The sequence below is a fragment of the Mandrillus leucophaeus genome, unplaced genomic scaffold (genome assembly GCF_000951045.1).
Source record: "Mandrillus leucophaeus isolate KB7577 unplaced genomic scaffold, Mleu.le_1.0 Scaffold774, whole genome shotgun sequence".
NCBI lineage: Eukaryota > Metazoa > Chordata > Mammalia > Primates > Cercopithecidae > Mandrillus > Mandrillus leucophaeus.
In genome coordinates this window covers 1,208,519-1,228,519 of record NW_012108408.1, presented here as the reverse complement: position 1 = coordinate 1,228,519, position 20,001 = coordinate 1,208,519, and the positions used below count along the sequence as shown (strand labels likewise).

Genomic DNA, 20,001 nt, shown 5'->3' with positions numbered 1-20,001 from the left:
TTGGTCTTCAGATGGGCTGTTCTCTCTGCCTGTAACCCTCTCTTTCCTCTTTTTTTTCCTGACCAGCTTAACTTATCCTTCAAGTCTCACCCTATTTGTTCCTCCCTCCCCACGCCTTTCCTGACATGCTAGACTACATTAGGTGTTCCTGCCTAGAGTTGTTAGCACCCTTTGTCATTACTGCTAATTTGTTTTCTGCAGTGCTATAAACTATGGATGTGGGTAGTGGAAAGGTGAGCAATTGCTCCTCCCAGAGCTTAGTGTGATGCCTAAGAATAATAAGCACTGATTGGGTAGATGAATAACTAAATGAATGATTGCTTATCTACAAATCTCAGGTCTTTTAAAGAGCAGCCCACAGAGCCATCTCTTCTTTAACTGTTCTCTCTGAATTGCATTTTTACCTACCAGAAAATTCTACATTAAAGGCATAAGATGTTTTTTATTCATTTCTCAATGAAATTGCTCACGCCTTAATTTTTGGTTAGACTCACAGTCATAAAAACATAATTCCCAGGTTCTCAGAAACTAGTTGCTCTAATCCACCCCGGGGAGAAAATACTTAAGGGTCATAGACCAATTCAAATATTCTTTGTAATGTAGACTGAATATCAAGTCAGGAACAGACTGTAAATCTCATTGAAATGGCATCTAAAAATCACATATACACATATTAAACCATAGTATGGTTATATTTAAAGTAGAGGATTTACTGGCCAGAGCTTTTAAATGGACAGCAAATCTAAATCCAATTTACAAAATTAATGTTGTGGGGCCAGACTTGTAATTTCAGTTTTTATGCTCAATATACATAATTTCTAATTATTATGTATATGAAATATTTTTCAGCTTACATAAGCTGAAAGCCTGACTCTTTACTGAATATTAATAGTTTTTACTGTATATTCTAACATTACCAAAAAATAATTTTATCTTTTTTTTTTACTAGTTTTCTCACTAATTAACTACTAATTTCTCTGCAGCATTCTCTGACTCCCATTTTAAATATAGGTTCTTAGCTCTTCTTAGCACTGAAGGGATTGAGCCAGTTTCCCTAGGGAAGGTAGTTATACAGATTAATAGCAGTTTTAATGATATTGCAGGGTTCCTTACAGCTATTTTCCTAAAGACTGCAACTTTAGTATTAGTTTATATGGCTGTTCCCTTGAAGATTAATGTAACAGAAGAAATTTGCTAAAATGCATAGATGCAAATGTAGATCATATACTCTGGATCACCTACTTTTCTGCTTATTTGGCTAAATTCAGATACTGTCATAGACTGTCCCTTGTGTAATAAATATCTTTCTATCATGATGCCATTTTTTTCTACAAAGTTTTTTAGTTGAATATTTTTCTGTTTAGCAATTGAGTTGATTGCATGTCAGATTCTTTAATTTTTTAATGTCTTTTTAATATTCAGATGGCACGTTTTATAGTGCCTTTAAATTCAGACTAAATTCTCAATCAAATACTTTTTTCATGATTTCTGTGCCTTTTTATGGGTAAAATAAAAATGCAATTCAATAAATTAATAGGAACTTTTGAACTTTATACTAGGTATCTTACTTGAAAGATATTTAGAATACTATTTCACAGTAAATATTCCTGTTAACACAAATGTTGCATACCACATTGGCAGCATGATTTGGATGATTCAGAAGAATCTCACTTTAAGGTTCCTCTAAAAGGCCAGTATTGTTGATAGATATAAGGTAACTGTAATGCTAGTTTCATCTCACATATCTCTTTTTACCATTTCTGAATAATAATTAATTCTGCCATACCAAGACACCACCCTGCAACTTCCAGCATTGTGCTGCCTGCAAAGTCACTGCTAGAGCATAATTTCTGGATGCTCCCAATTGCACATCTGAGAAGCAGGATTCAGGACACTTTCTCCAGTGTCTTTTTACCATTTCTGGTCATTGAAGAAAATAGTTTCTATGAGATTCAGTTATCCGTTCAACAAACTTTTTGTATTTACTCTATTAAAGATATTGTTTTTGTATAGTGGGAGACATGAAAATTAATAAGACAGTGCTGTTCTCCAGAGAATTTTACAGTTTCAGCAGGTAAGATTAGCAAGCCAAGAATGTTGTGACAATGCCCTTTGTCAAAAGTGCATCAGGAACACATCTGTAGTGTTTTATTATTCATTGCAGGGAAGGAGAACACACACATGGAGAAGAGTAGAGTGCCTCAGTAAGAGGGTGTTAGATAGGACCCACTATTAGATCTGGGGATGTGACTTTGGGGAGATTTTAGGAAGCAGGCATTGCTTTGTTTTGGATACTGTTAAGAAATGGGAATAACTGTATAATTAGGTATTTAATAAATCTTATTGAGAAAGATGGAAGACTTTGGGAATAAAGCTAGAATTGGTCAAGAGACATCAGTCACTCAGGTTAGCCAAGATAAGTAGATGTTTGGTCATTTTTTAGGATGGACAATATCCATGTTTTTGTGGGTGTTGAGACTTGATTATGGAGTGATCTGATCTTGTTTTTGTCTCAATCCATCATAGTCACAGCATGGCCTTGTCTGAAGTTGATGTTTTGTGAGATTGTTTACATTCAACAGAAGACAGCAAGGTCCAGCCGTAAGTGCCAGTCTAGGTCCAGGATGTCAAGAGCTAACTTTCATTTCCTCAGTTAGCATAGACAGATGCTGATAAATGCCATGAGTATCACAAACTGTCTACCATGTAGTATGCACATAAAAAACAATGTTCAACTCATGAATGAAGACACAAATAGTTGGAAGAATGAGTGCAGAAATAGAAGAGATCAGTCCTGATTTGGGGGAAATCATACCTTCCTTTCAGGGTTCAGCTCATATGACCCTTTTCCTAAAAGTTTTCTAAGCTTCATGGAAAGAATTCATAATTTGTTTTGTTTTCCCATGATTTTGTATTTATTGTTAGTAGAGCAATGGTCACTGACAACTGACATTTACTAAGAGCTTACCATTATGTCACCTACTATACAAATAACTTCACTTGCATTGTCTTATATCATAATCCTATGAGACAGATGCTTTTATTACCCCCATTTGCAGATGAGGAGACAGAAGCTGAAAGAGTTTAAGTAAACTGCTTAAGTCCACACAACTAGTAAATGATGGAAGTGAGATTTATCTGCATGTTCTCAGAGCCTGTACTTTTATCATAGAACAGCTAGCTATAAAAATTCTGTCTTATGAGGCTGAAAAGTCTTTGATTGCCTTGGAAACAATGCAAGACTGTTTCTGCCCCAGAGAAATTATAATCTCAGAAAGTGAGACTATCTATTTTCTCCTGAGATTGTAACAATTTCCTGAAGCAGAAAGACCGTCTTATTTAGTTTTACTCAATGCTTACCGAACTGAATTTCTAAAAGCTTAGAGAGATGAACAATTCAATACAACTCCTTGAATAATATACAGGAGGGAAAGTAAAAGTGTATTCAGGAGTTTAGTTGAAGCATTCATGGAGAAGAGCAATGGGAAGCAAATCTGGAAAAATAGCCAGGAACAAGTTTTGGAAAAGAGCATGTATGATAGTTTAAAGAGTGGGTTTTATCTAATGCGAAATAGAAATAGATAGAAAGCAGGGCTTTGAAAAGACTATGAGGAGGTAGGAATGGATTAGAGAAGAGATGAGCTAGTCATAGAAGTATTGAGAAATTATTTCAAAGGTGCATGGCATGAGATTATAAGGGCTTAATTTTAATTTATGGTACTGTTAAAAAAAAAAATAAAGAAGTGTAGGGATGTTACCAATCCCAAGAATGAAGAATCAAGAAGACTTAAGGGGAACAAAATGATATATTTGAAAACATTCAATGTGCTAAGCATACAAAACTAATTTAATCCTTCTAATAGCTCTGCAAGGCATATTCTCTTATCACTGTTTTTAGGGTAGGGAAATTAAAGCTAAAACTTAAATAAATTAATGTATTCTTATTTGGTAAATAGTAGAAGTAAAACTACAAATTAGATGTAGAAGAGGAGTGGAAAAAGAGACTGACATAAAAAATATGTACATTGGGGGCTCAGCACAGTGGCTCACGCCTGTGATCCCAGTACTTTTGGAAGCTGAGGTGGGAAGATCACTTGAGCCCAGGAGTTTGAGACCAGCCTGAGCAACATGGCGAGACCTCATCGCTACAAAAAATACAAAAATTACCTGGGCCTGGTGGCGCTCACCTGTAATCCCAGCTACTCAGGAGGCTGAGGTGGGAGGATCGCTTGAGCTGGGAGGTCACGGCTACCATGAGCTGGCATCACACCACTGCACTACAGCCTAGGTGAAAGATCAAGACCCTGTCTCAAAACAACAAAAAATGTAACTTGGGACCAGGTGAAACATTAAGATAAAGACATGTTTCATATGGTAATTTTTATTGAAGCAGACAAGGAGAGAATGACTGAAACAGAGAGGAAGATAATACATTCAATTTTAGTTCATGTAGAATTTGAAGCCCTAGTAGAACATCTCAGTGAAAATGTCCAAAGGAAATTTAGAAACACAAAAGGCAAGGCAAAGAGCCAACTCTATTCTGTAAAAATTGATTTTGAAGTCATTCACACCAAGGTGTTGTAGATGTCACAGTAATATAAGAACTGCAGAATATTTTAGACTTCACAAGGATTCTAAGAACCAAACAGTGAGAGTCTAACAGGAACAATGAGGCAAAGATCAAATCTTTAGATTTAAATAGCTATAGTTTAGGTGAATAAGTGGTGTGTAAGTTGTAGTAATTATCCCATCTTTTTGTGCTTCCTTGCATCTGCATTCTTGGGGTAGTCTCCTCCCACATTCATTCTTGGCTTTGCCAAATCACTTGCTTTGGCCAATGGGACAGTTGCAAATGTGACAGAATTGGAGACTTAAAAAGCACTTGCACATTGGAGTTTTCTTTCTTAGTTCTCTTGGAGTCCTACAACTGCCATAAAAATCCGAAGCTAACCTCCAGGAGGATTTGAGACTATGTGAAGAGATGTCCTACTGGCCCAGCTGACTCACCAGCTGACTGAGCAAGCCCAGATAAGATCAGTAGATACTATCCCGAAGTGGTAACCTTTAGACTCATGAGCTGATTAAATAGTTGTGATGGAGCAAAGCCTAACTAATACAGGGAAGAAAAAGGGCCACTGAAGAAAACAATGATGAAAAATTCATCAAAGTGGAAACAAATCAAAGCATCTTTTTCAAAGCAAGGAGATAGAATGTCAATAAAGAGTTTTTGAGTTAAATACTAAAGAAAGGTCAAGGTACTGAGGAGGAGGGAAAGACCATTAGGTTTGCTGGATAATTATTTGATAACACTGAAAGCAGTTTCATAAAGTAATGATGGGTGATAGCTTGTAGAAAAGAGAGTTATAAAGGGCAACTGCCTGCTCTGTCTGGAACTCTTCAGTGGCACGTTTAGGCTGGGGTGAACCATGGGAAAATAATTGTATGGGAGGGCTTCACATGTGGAACTTAGGTCTATCCTGATAATCAAAGCTGAGAGAAAACAAAAGCAAAAGAGTCAGTGGATCCCAGCACTTTGGGAGGCTGAGGTGGGTGAATCACTGGAGGTCAGGAGTTCAAGACCAGCCTGGCCAACATGGTGAAACCCCATCTCTGCTAAAAATTCACTACAAAATTAGCCAGGCATGGTCCACATGCTTGTAATCCCAGCTACTTGGATACTGAGGCAGGATAATCACTTGAGTCTGGAAGATGGAGATTGAGTCACTGCACTCCAGCCTGGCCAACAGAGCGAGACTCCATATCAATAAAAAAAAGAAAAAAAAAAAAGGAGGCAGTGGAAAACAGCTGCCTCCATCTCTGTGTAGAGTCTGCAGGTTCCTAAAAAAAACTACACATGTCTGGTTGTGATTTATCAAAGGCTTGACCCTTTCTAGGGCATCAGATTTGGTAGGTATTCAGTATCCCCTGGTGGGTTGGATATTTGGAGGTTGGAGTAGAGTGAGGCTCCTTTGAAGGTTCATCTTTAGCTCCATGGATTTGGCCTTCCCAAATGTATTAGAAAAATCCATCAGTTTTTCTCATGGGTGACCTCTCACATTTTGAGATCATGTTGTGGGAAGAATGAGTTCAGTCCTAGGTCTTAAAGTAGAGGTAGCAAATGTGTATATATATAAAATTCATGAAGAAGTTTGTTAAGGAGATTTCACAATACAGATATAGGACAGTAGATTATGGGGGCATCAGGACCACAACTTGGAAATACTCAGTCGGGGTACTTGAATATTTAATTATAAACCTTGTATCTACATTTTTAATATCTTTCCCTCCCTCTGGTATACTGGTAGTATGATTTAATAAAATAAAAAAAATGCACTCAGATATATCTATTCCAGGAATCTTTTTTTTTTTTAAATTATTATACGTTAAGTTCTGGGATACATGTACAGAACGTGCAGGTTTGTTTCATAGGTATACACGTGCCATGGTTGTTTGCTGCACCCAACAACCCATCACCTACATTAGGTATTTCTCCTCATGCTATCCCTCCCCTAGACCCCCACCCCCCTACAGGCACTGGTGTGTGATGTTCCCCTCCCTGTGTCCATGTGTTCTCATTGTTCAGTTCCCACTTATGAGTGAGAACATGCAATGTTTAGTTTTCTGTTCCTGTGTTAGTTTGCTGAAAGTGATGGTTTCCAGCTTCATCCATGTCCCTGTAAAGGACATGAAGTCATCCTTTTTTATGGCTGCATAAAAAAGGTGTATCCATGGTGTATACGTGCTACATTTTCTTTATTCAGTCTATCACCAATGGGCATTTGGGTTGGTTCCAAGTCTTTGCTATTGTGAACAGTGCTGCAATAAACATTTTGTGTGCATGTGTCTTTATAGTAGAATGATTTATAATCCTTTGGGGATATACCCAGTAAATGGGATTGCTGAGTCAAATGGTATTTCTGGATCTAGATCCTTGAGGAATCACCACATTGTCTTACACAATGGTTGAACTAATTTGCACTCCCACCAACAGTGTAAAGCATTCCTAGTTCTCCATATCCTCTCCAGCATCTGTTATTTCCTGACTTTTTAATGATCGCCATTCTAACTGTCATGAGATGGTATCTCATTGTGGTTTTGATTTGCATTTCTCTAATGACCAGTGATGATGAGCTCTTTTTCATGTTTGTTGGTCACATAAATGTCTTCTTTTGAGAAGTGTCTGTTCATATCCTCCACTCACTTTTTGATGGGGTTGTTTGTTTTTTTCCTTGTAAATTTGTTTAAGTTCCTTTTAGATTCTGGATAGTAGCCCTTTGTCAGATGGATAGATTGCAAACATTTTCTCCCATTCTGTAGGTTGTTTACTCTGATGATAGTTTCTTTTGCTGTGCAGAAGCTCTTTAGTTTAATTAGATCCTATTTGTCTATTTTAACTTTTGTTGTCATTGCTTTTGGTGTTTAAGTTGTGAAGTCTTCGCCCATGCCTATGTCCTCAATGGTATTGCCTAAGTTTTCTTCTAGGGTTTTCATGGTTTTGGGTCTTATGTTTAAGTCTTTAATGCATCTCAAGTTAATTTTTGTATAAGGTGTAAGGAAGGGGTTCAGTTTCAGTTTTCTGCATATGGCTAGCCAGTTTTCCCAGCACCATTTATTTGATAGGGAATCCTTTCCCCATTGCTTGTTTTTGTCAGGTTTGTCAAAGATCAGACGGTTGTAGATGTGTGGCATTATTTCTGAGGCCTCTGTTCTGTCTCATCGGTCTATATATCTGTTTTGGTAGCAGTACCATGCTGTTTTGGTTACAGTCGCCTTGTAGTATAGTTTGAAGTCAGGTGGCATGATGCCTCCAGCTTTGTCCTTTTTGCTTAGGATTGTCTTGGCTATACGGGCTCTGTTTTGGTTCCATATGAAATTTAAAGTTTTCTCTAATTCTGAGAAGAAAGTAAATGGTAGCTTGATGGGGATAGCATTGAATCTTTAAATTACTTTGGACAGTATGGCCATTTTCATGGTATTTATTCTTTCTATCCATGAGCATGGAATGTTTTTCCAGTTGTTTGTGTCCTCTCTTATTTCCTTGAGTAGTGGTTTGTAGTTTTCTTGAAGAGGTCCTTCACATCTCTTGTAAGTTGTATTCCTAGGTATTTTACTCTCTTGGTAGCAATTGTGAATGGGAGTTCACTCATGATTTGGCTCTCTGTTTGTCTGTTATTGGTGTATAGGAATGCTTGTGAATTTTGCACATTGATTTTGTATTGAGACTTTGCTGAAGTTGCTTATCAGCTTACGGAAATTTTGGGCTGAGACAACGGGCTTTTCTAAATACACAATCATGTCATCTGCAAACAGGGACAATTTGACTTCCTCTCTTCCTGTTTGAATACTCTTTATTTCTTTTTCTTGCCTGACTGCTTTGGCCAGAACTTTCAATACCATGTTGAACAGGATTGGTGGGAGAGGTCATCCTTGTCTTGTGCCAGTTTTCAAAGGATATGCTTCCAGCTTTTGCCCATTCAGTATGAGATTGACTGTGGGTTTGTCATAATTTACTCTTATTATTTTGAGATACATTCCATCAATACCTAGTTTATTGAGATGTTTTAGCATGAAGGGGTGTTGAATTTTATTGAAGGCCTTTTCTGTATATATTGAGATAATCATGTGGTTTTTGTCATTGGTTCTGTTTATGTGATGGATTATGTTTATTGATTTGCATGTGTTGAGCCAGACTTGCATCCCAGGGATGAAACCAACTTGATTGTGGTGGATAAGCTTTTTATATGTTGCTGGATTCAGTTTGCCAGTATTTTATTGAGGATTTTCACATCAATGTTAATCAGGGATATTGGCCTGAAATTTTCTTTTTTTAATTGTGTCTCTGCTAGGTTTTGGTCTCAGGATGATGCTGGCCTCATAAAATGAGTTAGGGAGGAGTGCTTCTTTTTCTATTGTTTGGAATAGTTTCAGAAGGAATGGTACCAGCTTCTCTTTGTACCTCTGGTAGGATTCAGCTGTGAATCCGTCTGGTCCTGGGGTTTTTTTTTTTGGTTGGAAGGCTATTAATTACTGCCTCAATTTTGGAACTTGTTGTTGGCCTGTTCAGGGATTCAACTTCTTTCTGATTTAGACTTGGGAGGGTGTATGTTTCCAGGAATTTATCCATTTCTTCTAGATTTTCTAGTTTATTTATGTAGAGGTGTTTATAGTGTTCTCTGATGGCATTTTGTATTTCTGTGGGATCAGTGGTGATATTCCCTTTTTCATTTTTTGTGTCTATTTGATTCTTCTCTCTTTTCTTCTTTATTAGTCTGTCTAGTGGTCTATTTATTTTGTTAATCTTTTCAATAAACCAGTTCCTGGATTCATTGATTTTTTTTGAAGGGTTTTTCATGTCTCTGTCTCCTTCAGTTCTGCTCTGATCTCAGTTATTTCTTGTCTTCTGCTAGCTTTTGAATTTGTTTGCTCTTGCTTCTCTAGTACTTTTAATTGTGATGTTAGGGTGTCTATTTTAGATCTTTCCTGCTTTCTCCTGTGGGCAGTCAGTGCTATAAACTTCCCTCTAAACACTGCTTTAGCTATGTCCCAGAGATTCTGGTATGTTGTGTCTTTGTTCTCATTGGTTTCAAAGAACTTATTTATTTCTGCCTTAATTTCATTATTTGCCCAGTAGTCATTCAGGAGCAGGTTGTTCAGTTTCCATGTAGTTGTGTGGTTTTGAGTACGTTTCTTAATCCTGAGTTCTAATTTGATTGCACTGTGGTCTGAGAGACTGTTTGTTATGATTTCTGTTCTTTTGCATTTGTTAAGGAGTGCTTTACTTCCAATTATGTGATCACTTTTAGAATAAGTGCAATGTGGTGCTGAGAAGAATGTATATTCTGTTGATTTTGGGTGGAGAGTTATGTAGATGTTTATTAGGTCCGCTTGGTCAAGAGAAGAGTTCAAGTCCTGAATATCCTTGTTAATTTTCTGTCTCATTTTTGTCTGTCTGATATTAACAGTGGATGTTAAAGTCTCCCACTATTATTGTGTGAGAGTCTATGTCTCTTTGTAGGCCTCTAAGAACTTGCTTTATGAATCTGGGTGCACTTATATTAGGTGCATATATATTTAGGATTGTTAGCTCTTCTTGTTGCATTGATCCCTTTACCATTATGTAATGCTCTTCTTTGTCTTTTTTGATTTTTATTGGTTTAAAGTCTGTTTTATCAGAGACTAGGACTGCAACCCTCCTTTTTTTTTTTTTTGCTTACCATTTGCTTGGTAAATATTCCTCCATCCCTTTATTTTGAGCCTATGTGTGTCTTTGCACATGAGATGGGTCTCCTGAATACAGCATATCAATGAGTCTTTAATCTTTATCCAATTTGCCTGTCTATGTCTTTTAGTTGCAGCATTTAGCCCATTTACATTTAAGGTTAATGTTGTGTGAATTTGATTCTATCATTATGATGCTAGCTGGTTATTTTGCCCGTTAGTTGATGTAGTTTCTTCACAGTGTCGATGGTCTTTACAATTTGTTATGTTTTTGCAGTGTCGGAAAGCAGTTTTTCCTTTCCATATTTAGTGCTTCCTTCAGGGGTTCTTGTAAGGCAGGCCGGGTGGTGACAAAATCTCTCAGCATTTGCTTGTCTGTAGAGGATTTTATTTCTCCTTTGCTTATGAAGCTTAGTTTGGCTGGATTTAAAATTTTGAGTTGAAAATTATTTTCTTTAGGAATGTTGAATATTGGCCCCCACTCTCTTCTGGCTTGTGGGGTTTTTGCAGAGAGATCTGCTGTTAGTCTAATGGGCTTCCCTTTGCTGGCAGGCAGGAATGTGTAAGTCTGCTGAAGCTGCGCCCATAGCTGCCCCTTCCCCCAGGGGCTCTTTTCCAGGGAGATGGGAGTTTTATCTATAAGCCTCTCATTGGGGCTGCTGCCTTTCTTTCAGAGATGCCCTGCCCAGAGAGGAGGAAGCTACAGAGGCAGTCTGGCTATAGCAACTTTGCAGAGCTGTGGTGGTCTCTGCCCAGTTCGAACTTCCTGGTGGCTTTGTTTACACTGTGAGGGGAAAACTGCCTACTTAAGCCTCAGTAATGGTGGATGCCCCTTCCCTGCCCAAGCTCTAGTGTCCCAGGTCGACTTCAGACTGCCGTGCTGGCAGCAAGAATTTCAGGTCAGTGAATCTTAGCTTGCTGGGCTCTGTGGGGGTACAATCTGCTGAGCTAGACCACTGGGATCCCTGGCTTTCAGCCCCCTTTCCAGGGGAGTGAACAATTCTGTCTTGCTGGTGATCCAGGTGCCACTGGGGTATGAAAAACACTCCTGCAGCTAGCTCAGTGTCTGCCCAAACGGTCACCCACTTTTGTGCTTGAAACCCAGGACCCTGGTGGCATAGGTACCCGAGGGAATCTCCTGGTCTGTGGGTTGTGAAGACTGTAGGAAAAGAGTAGTATCTGGGCTAGAGTGCACTATTCCTCATGGCACAGTCCCTTACGGCTTCCCTCGGCTAGGGAAGGGGGTTCACTGACCCTTTGTGCTTCCCAGCTGAGGTGATGCCTCATGCTTCTGTTTGCCATCTGTGAGCTGCACCCACTGTCTAACCAGTCCCAATGAGATGAGCCAGGTACCTCAGCTGGAAATGCAGAAATCACCCACCTTATGTGTTGATCTTGCTGGGAGCTGCAGACCGGAGCTGTTCCTATTTGGCCATCTTACGCAAGACTTGATCCAAGATGTTTCAAGGAATCTTTTATACACAAGAACAACACATGATCCTCTTTGCACTTTCCTAGAAGACAGATAGGGAATGAATTAGGAAGCCCTGGTTTTCTTTTCTGGTATACAGTGGTTATAGAGTATTCCTCTGTTTAGCTTTAGGCTGTTATAATCCAGAGAATACAGTTATATTTCAGATAAAAACAATAAAAAAAGCAACTCAGTACCTTGCATTTGTGTTATGCAATAGTTCATAGCAAAACAAACAGGTACTTGTTTTGATGCTGAATCACTTTGAACTCTGTGCTATCTCTTATCAAAGTCTAACAGGGAAGTGGTAGTTTAGGAAAATGGAAAGTCATGCTATTGATTTCATAGGTCCTGGGAAAATGATAGAAAACATTGTTACATAATAATTAGTGAAGACCAAAGAATCCCCATAGATAATTTTTCACTTTTGAAAATTTTGGTGTTTAAAGAAATTTCTACCATCTTTTAAAGCATGAATCTCCATTATCCAAAATTTTTAGTATTATAAAATATTCTATTTATCAATTTTAACTTAACTTAAAAATATATTTTATAAATACAAAATAATATATGTAACTTTCAGGTAGGTTCTAAAGCATAATGATTAATGAACATCCATTTAACCAGCTAGCCCAAGACTTAGACTATTACTAGTAGTGAGCCTATGAGTTCTTCCCCTGTTTCCATTGTCGGAGTAAAACCTTTTTCCCAGAAGATGTTGATAACACCTAAATTTCTAATAGCAAAATACTAGAATCAATTCAAATGTCTATTAATGGGTGAGGAATAATTTATGGCTTATTTATTGAATAAAATATTATACAAGATTAAAATAATGACTTGAGTGATATATAATAACATGGATGCAATTTGGAAGCATAATGTTGGGTGAAAAAAGTTTCAAGAAACTACATGTAACATGATTCTATTTTTATAAAGCCCACAAATAAGGAAAACCAAATAATATATTGTTTGGCAATGTATGTTAGTAAACTATAAAATATAGTAAGAGAATTATAAATGGATTGCTATTAGAATTACTTATTTGAGTATTATAGATTCTATACTTCCACAGGACATTATTAGAAGAAATTATTAGATGTCACTTATGCCATGAAAAATAAAGGTAGCTAGTATGCTGGCCATAAGGTCAAATATAAACATTGTGATTGCACGTATGTAGTTCATAACTTTACCTTCTTTACACAATTATTTTCACTAAATTATCCCTTAATATTATGCTCTCAACATAAATAAGAAAGACATAAAAACAGATTTTGCAGTTTCTGCTGTCATTATTCACTATGACTTTTAAAACTTCCCCCATGTCCATTCTAATGACAAGAATCCTTAATATGTAGATCATGGACTCCTAGAGGTTCCAAGGATAGGCTTGAAAGAGTTCATGAATCTCTGCAAATGTCTACAACATTTCTGTGATTTTCTTTTTCCTTTTTTTTTTTTTTTTTTACTGCCAGGTGTTTATTCCCTCACATGTGGATGGTTCACATACACAGCACACACAGGTGCGGGCACTGTGGGAAAGGGCAGCACTCTTGGCTTCGGAGGGGAGGATCTCAGCCTCACTGTGTAAGAAGGGAGAGGATGGTTTCTCTCCTGCCCTCACTAGGGCCTAGGGGACCCAGCAGCAAATTCCACCCCTTCCACCTCTCAGCCAAGGAGAAGCCACCTTAGTGACATCTAGTTCCAAGGTTATACTAAGTGTAGAAGGGAGTGGCCTGGTCCCAACCATTACAGGGTGAAGATATAAACGGTAAAGGAAGGTATAGTTTGGATGAGGCCACAAGAAGGGGCAGATGACACCATCAGAAACATGCGCAGGAGAGGGGCAGTTACTGGGTTTCTGGGCTGCTTAGTCCCTGGCTTGGAAGGAAGGATAGGGAAGATGGATGGGGCTCATTGGCATTGATGATGTCCACGAATTCGGGCTTGAGGGAAGCATCACCCACGAGGAAGCCATCCACCTCAGGCTGGCTGGCCAGCTCCTTGCAGCTTGCCCCGATCACAGAGCCTCCATACATGATACGGGTGCTCTGAGCCACCGCATCAGAGACGTTGGACTTAAGCCATTCTTGGAGCTTCTCCTGTACTTTCTGGGCCTGCTAGGGTGGTACAGTCTTGCTGGTACCAATGGCCCACGTGGGCTCATAGGCCAGGATGACCTTGCTCCAGTCCTTCACGTTATCTGCGATGACCTTCTTCTGCTCGAAAACAAACTTCTCAGTGATGCCACTTCCCTTTCAGCTAGCTTCTCCCCAATGCAAGCGATTACTCTGAGTCCCTCTGCCATAGCATGGGTCACTTTCTGCTCAATCAGCTCATCTGACTCCCCAAAGACATGCCACTCTCTGAGTGCCCCAGGACCCCAGACTGGCTTCGCAGTCTTTGATCATGCCAGGGGTGATCTCTGCAGTAAAGGCCCCGTTAGTTACTTTGTAGCAGTTCTGCGCAGTCACAGCAATCTTCGGCTCTGGCTTCTGGGGCAAAGTCGATATAGGCAGCGGGGGTAGCGTAAACCGCCTCAGTGTCGGCCGGCACCTTGGCCGCGATCAGAATGCCCATGAGCTCCACCACTCTTCTTCCGTCCGTTCATCTTCCAGTTCCCCCATAAAGAACTTCCTGGAGGGCGCCATGGCGCTGGAGCTGAGGCGCTGAAAGTCTGTGTCAGCCTTCTGTGATTTTCTAGGCTCGGGATTATAGGTTTTATGATATTCTAAAAGGAATCATGTTAAAAAAATGTAAGAACCTGTGTTGTAGGATTAGTATGGACAAAAGTTTAAGGTTCGTTTCTCTTGAAAAATTGATTTGCTTCCTCATAGCAGATACTAAAAATTTATTACACATCACAGTTTTCTTTATTCTTAGCCACTAGGAAGCTCAGAGTTCACCTAATGCTTATTCATAATAACCATATTTGTCTTTAAGTCTGGCTTATTTTCTTCCTTTTCACACTCTCTTTTTTTGAATTCTTTTAAATTCTTATTCTATAGAATATATGTAGCGTTTTATAGGCATCTGCTATTTTAACCTGCTCTAATACATGAATAATAATGATCAGTCTTGACATGTTTTACATTTTAGAACCTTAAATTATAAAGAAAAAAGAATATTATATCTTAATCTATATACTAATTAAAAAATACATTTTTAAATTGTCTTTCTGAGCTTGGTTGGAAGACTAATTGTAAACCAAACAAGACAGGCTGCTTGATAGAATTGTAATTAATGAATGTTGGCCAGAAACCTCCTCTAGCTACTTCCTTACTTCCTTCCCATTTTGCTTCTCTGGCTCTCATGCTGGTTGGTGCTGTCTCTTCTGCCTCTTACCTTGTTTATCCCATTGCTTTTCAATTCTAACTGTGCACATCTTTGCTAGAGAATTTGACGCTAGCTCCCTGCGCTTTTCCCTCATTTGTGGGTTTGTACACTTGTGTAGCGTTCATTCTGTTTTCCTCCAAATCTGCAAAGCGAGGCAGGAAAGTGCCTTCAGTTGGGCCTTTCTTTACTCTACCTGAATGAGACCCAGGTGCAGTAGAGGAGAAATACGAAGTGTAGAGAAAACAATCAAGACAAAGAAAAAGAGGAGACACATTAGTTTAAAATGTGATTTAAAAAGGCAGGTGAATTTTTAATAAACATCAGAAAAGAAGATGTTTATTAAACAAATGACCCCAAAGGCGAAAATAAAAGAAATAAGCTAATGTTTAAGGAAAACAAGTAAAGTGAGAATGTGTGAGAAACTATAGAGGATAAGAAAGGATTTACTAGTAGACAGATAATAGTATGCATTAGCTGAGGGAAGATTGGATATGGATATTGTGCTTAGTATGGAAATAAGTCAGACAAATATGGGCATGCCAGAAAGTTCATGATTCTGTGCTTATATTATTTTAATTATATTTTCAAAATCCCTGGAGCTTTTGCTCCTTTACTATTGGGTCTGTAGTGTAGAAAATGAAATTCTAATCATTGTCATTGAAAGTGAATTAAGCCCATTTCTTTCCTCATTCTACTTAATTTATATCAACCAAATTATCTATTACACTTTGGTGTTGTTTATCTTTCTCAATGTAAAAAGAAAGCTATGCACAAAATTATAGACACCTATTGTACAGGCAGTGGAACCAAGTAAGAGACTTCGGGGACCTAAAATTGAGTTTGTTAAAGCAGCTTAATGGTAATATAAAATCTTTTACATTTGCTAATGGGAAATTGGCTGTACAGGCATTTTAAAGGTGGTAAAACTAAAGACTTCTGTAGGGAATTAGAGTAAGTGAATGGCTTTGCTTGGCTGAGTGATTAAGAAAGTCTACAAAGAAAGCACTGATACATTTGGGTGTGCCTGACATTCTCCATTAGGACAAACCTGAAATATGTGTTTTTTGCTGATATTCAAAGAAATACTTGATATTCAAAAAATACTATGTTAATAATACTAAAAGTAACTTTTTTTCCATTGGCATGCTCACATGTACAATATGAAATTGCTTTTTGAGGAGTTAAAGGAATATATAATTGAACTCGGATTAGAGAAGGTTTATATGTTTCTGCACAGTTCCAATGTTGACACAGGACAGTGCTCATTGAATTTGCTCAATATATCTGTACATTTACATTTACAGTTAAGTACATTGATATCTATGTTTTAACACAATTTTACTTGTTTAATGAATAAAGTATTTTTTTTCCTTTTCAACAGAATGTTACCACCTTGTTTGACTTTGAAAGTCACTTCCCAGAAGCTAATTTTCTCAAATGCAAGGGAAGACTATCTCCTAGGAATCTTTGCTCAACAGTTTTGGGATGATATCTCAAAAAGGATTTTGTTTTACCATTTCTATCACATCATTGTACACTGACAGATCATTGAGCACACTTGGGTGATTCAATTTGCTACAGAGGATATTATGAGAAAAATGATCCCAAATTATTTTTCAAACTGATGTTTTTTTGTTATCCACGTGACATTATATTTTACCAACTTTTGTTTGCTATAATTTTGTACCACAGTACAGAAATAGGGGTATAAATAATGAATATTTTAGTTTGATCCAGCAGTAAGTAAGTATATTTGCTGAGGGCAACCCAAGTAATTGGCTCACTGCATTCCTGAAGCTTATCTTATCAAGCAGATATCAGACACTGCTGAAAGATGGAGGCGGGGGGGAACTATCCCTGTTACCCAAGGATTTGTCATAGAAAGAGGCTTTGTCTAAGCAAAGAAGGAAACTGTCATTTCTTCTTAAGTTGCTGATCTAGTTTAAGAAACAAAGTATATTTGCTCAAACTTTTTTTAAAAAGTGCAGGCAGCTCTCCCACTGTTTGTTCCTTTTCTGTCCAGACATTTTTCCTAGAATGGAAAACTGAAATTAAATCACTTTTAATGGAACTTAGGGTAATGGTGATTAAGAAAGGGAGCCAGATGAAGAGAAAGAAAATCGATAGCATTACAGGATGGAGGACAAGAAGGATAAGAATAGGGAGAAGGCAATACTTAAATTTCTGTTATAAAAGGAAAGTAGCAAGTGTTAAACAATCTCTCTCTACTGTAAATAGAAACCATAGAAACAGACATTCACCTGCTGTGTATTTATTTGTGGGTAGTTGTTGCAACAACTGAGTACTTGTTAGCCAGCAACGTTGAAAAAAAATGAGTACAGTAGTGATTAAGGAAAACATTTAACAATTAACTCTACTAATAAGCCAATGAGTTGATAGTTTGATTTTAAGGAATAGCTACATAAAGCGTATGACAATTTTCCTTGCTTCTTCATTTTTTGATTTAGGCATTGGTTATATTTAATCCAAATTTATTACCTATCATGTGCTAATACTTTGCTAGTGAGTTATATTAGCAGATTATAACTTTGAAACAGAATTTTCATTCAATGTTATTATGTAGAGAGTTTCTGAATGTGTGTTTTTGATGGATATGTAGGTGTGAGTAATGGTTGTAGTTATATTGGGAAAGAATAAGACTTAGAAATTAGTGTGGATGATTAAGCATTCTGTGAGGTCAACTGAAGTTGGATATTTGTGTATTGATTTCTTAGAACAATTTTTGATCTCTCTTAAAGTCACTATAACTTAACTTCTGATTAGTACTGATTAGTAAAGAATTAAATTATTTGTCAGAACTAAATTCTTCTTGGAAGGCCAAGCAGCAGCAAACAAAATCAGTATTCTTAACTCTTAAAAACAACTCTTGACTCTACTTCTCCTCTGATTACTGCAGAATCTCTACAGCAAAATTCTGAAAAAGTTGCCTATACTCAGTGTCCTTTTTTTTTTCTTCTCTCTCTGATCCCCCACACCACAATTTAAAAATTTTTATTATAAAAAAGTTCAAACATATAAAAAGGATAGAGAACAGTACCACCAGGTGCCATTACTCAACTTTAACAATTCTCAACATATGGCAATCTTATCCCATCCTTATATTAATATTTCTTCTTCCCACCCAATCTCTACCCACTATGGTGTTATTTTGAATCACATCCTAGACATCATATAATTCTATCTGTAAATCCTTTTGTAAGTGTATCTAAAATACATGAAATAATCTTAATAAACAAACGTAATTATAAAACAATCACCCCTAAAAAGTAAAAAAAATACCCTAATATTACCAAGTATCCAGTATAAAACTTCTCACAGTTTTATAGTTTGTTTTTTATGATTTGTTTGAATCCAGATTTTTGTGGGTATATCTTGTTGTTGCTTGTTCGTCCACATAAAGTCCATTTGTTCTAATTGGTTGATTTGTCTCTTTTAATCTCGTTTAATATGGATCTTCTCTCTGCTTTAGTTTCCTTGCAATTTATTTCCTTTGCCTGTGGAGTTTCCCACAATCTGAATTTGCTGACTCATTCTCTCTTGAACACACTGCAGTTAGACTATTCTTACTACTCTGGGAAGCTGCTCTTATCAAAAGTCACCAAGGAAATTTCACATTGTAATACCTGTTGGTCAGTTTTTAGTCCTCATTTTAGTTATCTACATTATTCTTGATGTATAATAATTATACATATTTATGGTATACATGTGATATTTTGATTGATGCATACAATATGTAATGATCAAATCAGGGTAATTGGGATATCCATCACCTCACTGATCGATTCTCCGTGTTGGGAACATTCCAAATTCTCTCTTCTAGGTATTTTGAAATATATAATTACTGTTAAGTATAGACATCATACTGTGCTATTAAACATTAGAACTTATTCCTTCTGTCTAACTGTATGTTTTTACCCAATAAACCTCTGTTCATACCCTTCCCCACTACTCTTCCCAGTCTCTGGTAACCACTGCCAACATTGTTTACCACTTGATAACTCATTGTCTTTAATAAACTTTCTTTAATTGATCGCCAGTACAGCTGATCTCCAGGTTTCCTTCTATACCACTGGCTGAGACATTTTTTGCTGTTTCTTTCTGTTTTACTAGTAAACGTCAGAGTGCCCCAGAGTTCTAACTCTGGTTCTCCCCTCTCTCTGTCCTCACTTTCTTGATCATCTCATTCAATTTGAGACATGTATACTCAATGATCTACTTGACATTGCCATATGCAAATGGAAGTTTTCAAATTCCAGACATTTCTAATAACTCTCAAACTGAGCTCTTACATTCATTCCATGACCCAGTCCCACAAAGTTTCCCCCAGCTCTGTCAACAGCAAATATCCTCCATTTGCTCTGGTCAAATACCTCGGAATCATTCTGATTTCCATTTTCTTTTCATGCCTCATTTCCAGACACATTGCTTTGCCTCTTCCTTCGGCAGTGTCCACAAATGAACCATCTCTTACCAGCTCCTGTCCCCATCTGGTCCAACCCACTTTGAACTTTCAATCTGGCTTAGAATGATAGTTTCTGTACCCCTTACCTTAAATACAGACTATGCTCAACCCAGCAGGCAGAGTGACCCCATTAAAATGCCAAAAAATTAAAATTACTTCTCTGTTCAAAATCCTCCAGCAGTTTTCTATCTGACTTAGAGCTGAATTCTGAGTCTCCTTGCAGGGACTTCCAAGGCCCTAATTATCTCTCATTTACACCATCACTTCTCTGACTTAATTCCTCATTTCTGTTTCCTTGGCTTTTTCCACTTCTGCCACAGGACTTTTATGGGGCAGAAAAGTAGACACCAAGTTGAAAAATGATTTTTATAAAATTTGTTTAGACCCTAGATTTTAAACTTTATTGTTCAATAAATTTGTACAAAATAAAGAGAAAAATAACTGGCTCAATTAGAATTTAAAAGCTGAAGAACTGTTCTCATAGGTGTAA

General features: G+C 37.5%; 1 protein-coding gene and 1 pseudogene across 2 annotated transcripts in view; one reads left to right on the top strand and one right to left on the bottom strand.

Annotated features, from left to right (window-relative positions):
- The window catches only part of FRK (fyn-related Src family tyrosine kinase), a 114,994-nt gene that overhangs the window by 7,728 nt on the left and 87,265 nt on the right, over positions 1-20,001 (top strand). The window lies entirely within an intron of this gene.
- Positions 13,543-14,343, bottom strand: LOC105529616 (annotated as a pseudogene).